Genomic DNA, 3,577 nt, shown 5'->3' with positions numbered 1-3,577 from the left:
CTGCCCACTCCTGAGGCTATCTAGCCTGCCTGAAAAGAGTAATGGCTGATCCCAGAATTACAGAAGGCAGAGACTGGAAAGGACCCTTTTTCTTCCAACCAGAAAGTCCAAAGCCATCAAAGAACCATTAAGTGAACACCTGAGCAATTACCTGAGCAGCACCTGGAGATGAGAGACCAGGCACTCCTGACTTCCAAGAGCTCCCAGAGCTGCCTTGCTACTCACCTTTAGCCTTGGACAGCAAGACAATCCTAGAGACAGAAATCCAGGTTCCTGCTGCTTCTGGAACGAGGCACCAAACAACTCCTGGCTGCTGGTGCCTGAACACAGCAGCAAAACCAGGATGCTCTTCCTTGGGCAACACTCCAGCCTCTAGAAAGCCAGGAACACAGGACAACCCTGCCTCTCCACTGGGGCATATAGATCCAGCTCCACTGCCATATGGACATTTGAGACAGGAATCCATAACCCTCTGTGAAATCAAATCACAGCCCCAGATGTTTTCCTGCTCGTGTCCTTAGCCCGTCACTTACCTTTCATAGGCTTCTGCCAAGTGCTTGCAAATGCTTTGCTTCTACCCAAAAAGATTAATACCACCTTATTTCAAGGTTTCAAGAAGTCACATCAAGTCATCTGGGTCACGTGTTCCACATCAGATTCTCCTGTAGAAAAAAAAAATATATTTTTCATTGCAGATCATTTCTTAAGCTCACAGGAACACCAGGATCTCACATATCCCCACAGAAATTCTCTCAATACCATTTGCTACTTCTCTCTCTACCAGGGCACCAACAAGTTCTGGGTCAGTTCTTGTTCCATGTTGGCCAGGGACCTTAAGAGATAAAAGAGGGCACTATTATTACTACTAATTACAGCCACAGGCTTTAAAATTTCCACAAATTACAAGCTTCTGGAAGCAGAAGCAGATATACCTCACCCTGCTGGAGCTGACTTGTCCATTCCCTGCTCTGCTCTCACAAACCCTTCAGCCTCGCTGCCAAACCCAGTGCTCATGTCCAGAGCACACATATCCAGAGCAGCCCCCAGTGCTTATTTTACATCCCCCCGAGCGTGGCCAAAGCCCCCCAAGTGCATAGGAACAACAAATCCTCACAGTGAACCAACAGCAGCACCAACAGGTTTAATCCATTCAGACAACAACTGATGCATTTCACTGCTGTGCACTGGCACTGCTCGGTGTGGGAGGGTCAACTGAGCTTCTGCACGTCCTGAAGGACAAAACATGAAAACAAAATTAATTCTTTCCACAAAACAAAAAGGCATAAAAATCATAAAAAAATATGCCCTAGAAATGCCCTCTTCATTTTGAAATTAGTGTCCTCAAACTTAAACAATCATTAAAAACAGAAAACACATGAGATGGACAAAAGCACCAGATAACGGACAAACCTTCAGGCTCACATCCTTCTGGAAAATGGTTTCTCCAAGTCTTTTCCCTCATTCCAAGCCCTTCTCCATCCTCAGGGATCACTGCACTCACCCCAAGGAGCTCACCAGGGAAAAGGAGCAAGTGGAGACTTGGTGGCTGCCCTGGGATCTCTCCTTGCACCACTCCAGGCAGTGACCAGTGACCGAGTGTTTTTCCGGTCCACAGTGGCAGGAGAATGGACACAGACACCAACAGGGAGAATGGCCTTATTTTACTATTAATGGGGAGGCAAAACAGAGGTAAAAGGACACATTTGGAAAAACAATGAGCTTATCACTCGCTTGGCTTTAACATTTCAGCAGGTCACAAATCACTGCAGGGACATTCAATCTCACGGGGAATACGATAAAATATGCTGCAAAGACAGGAACCTTGCACATGTTGATAGCAGCACATCAGCTACAGAGCATTCCAAACATTTGGAAGGAAAGGAACTGAAGTCTCCCAGCAGCAGCAAGTGCTGCTCGATCCCTTTAGGACAGAAGGTTACTCTAAGCCAGGACTAGAGAAAAACCCCACACATTCAAGGACCTTCCAGGGCTCCGTTCGTTTGCCCAAGCAATCCTGAGCTAGATGGAAATGTGCATCTCCCTACTCAAAGCAGCAGAGAACCCCCAAGGAGAAGCTCAGCAGTGTCCCTCAGCACTGCTACCCAAGATCACCTACAGGGACTGAGGTCCAACACCAGGGACTCTGAGGCTTCCTCACCCTCCATAGCCACACAGCAGCTGGGAATCCCCTGTCACAGCCCAGCCCTGGAGAACTGGGAATTCCCACGAGTGTGTCCACCATCAGGCAAAGAGGCTCTGGCCATGCCGGGACAGGGCCCAGGTCACACAGTTGCGGGCAATGAACGGGCTCACGCAACTCCCACTGCAGGCACAGCTGGGCTCAGCCTCCTCTTGGATGTGCCCAAAGCCTGGCCAGGGCTTCAAGAGCCACGCAAGAGCTGCCTTCGGCACTGCATCTCCCAACGAGGCCACAGGACTGATCTCGGGGCCCTGTCCGGCCTCTGAACGCAGGAAGGTCAAGCCATGCTTCACTAACGAGCACTGACCTAGTCCAGAACACTAATGATCCTGGCTATTTCACTACTGAGGGGATGCAAACACAACATCTGGTTTAAACCTTTATCTCCAGGTCAACTTGAGCTCAGGGCCTGTTGTTCAGGCCTTGGCACTTCACAAGTTATGGCAAACTTGCAGATGCCCAATACCTTGAAAAGGAAAACTTAAACTAGCAGAAATAACTCACATTACTCAAAAGCTGCCTCCTCTTCTAATAGGTACCTCTTACAAATTCTATAGTAACTTCCACAGAAATTTTATTATTCAAGTTACTTTATGAATCAACCTCAAAAGACTGTTTCTTCCTGCCATGTTCTGTCCCAGTTAAAGCCTAATTAATACATTCAGCATCAGACCCCAGCGAGACCCATGCACTGCAAGAGATTAAAGGGAAAAAACCAAGGTAGGCAAAGTTCTGTACCTTCCCCAAACAACATACCCCAAAAGTACGTGTCTCCCTCTCACTTGCAAAAACACCAAGGCTCAGCATATTCATACTCCCAGCATATTCCCAGCCGCCCAGAGGAAAAGGTCGTGCAATTCTAAGGCAAATTCCGACCAAGGCACGGAACAACGGGCTCTCAACCCAACCCCAGCTGCACCTGTTACTACCCACCATATAACGTATACCTCAATACAGTCCCACACACCATACCCTGCAGGGAAATAAATGAGGATAGTCTTACCGCACTAAAACAGCCCAGGGACACCCCACAGACCGCCCAGAGAGCTCCACACCGAGCCATAAACCCAGAAGCCTCTTCCGGGACCCTTTTGAAGCCCCGCCCGGCCCGCGATTGGCGGGCTCTCTCAGGCATGGGCAGCGCTGATTGGACAGCGGGCCCCAAGAACCGCCCCGGCCCCGCCCTGCCCCGCCCTGAGGGCCCGGGAGCTCCGCCCCTCCCTCAGCGCCGACCCCGGTTCCCCCCGGCCCCGGTTCCCCGGCCCTGGCACTGGCCTCGATCCCCCCGGCCCCGGTTCCCCGGCCCCGCCCCGCCCGCGCTGAGGGCCCGGGGGCTCCGCTGTCCCTCGGTTCCCCCCGGCCCCGCTTTCCCCCGGC

At 51.0% G+C, this 3,577-nt stretch overlaps 1 long non-coding RNA gene across 1 annotated transcript; it reads right to left on the bottom strand.

Moving 5' to 3' along the window:
• Positions 1 to 579: 579 nt before the first annotated feature.
• On the bottom strand, positions 580 to 3,259 carry LOC310906579. Its single transcript, XR_014589450.1, has 5 exons — positions 3,204 to 3,259; positions 1,502 to 1,664; positions 1,115 to 1,229; positions 760 to 832; positions 580 to 662 (listed from the first exon to the last, which is right to left on the bottom strand). It is a non-coding gene; the product is annotated as an uncharacterized lncRNA (long non-coding RNA).
• Positions 3,260 to 3,577: the final 318 nt, after the last annotated feature.

This window comes from Zosterops lateralis (genome assembly GCF_965231275.1).
Source record: "Zosterops lateralis genome assembly, contig: HAP1_HAP1_SCAFFOLD_298, whole genome shotgun sequence".
In the NCBI taxonomy this organism is placed as follows: domain Eukaryota; kingdom Metazoa; phylum Chordata; class Aves; order Passeriformes; family Zosteropidae; genus Zosterops; species Zosterops lateralis.
The sequence above is the reverse complement of the archived record's forward strand: the minus strand, read 5'-3'. Positions and strand labels throughout refer to the sequence as shown.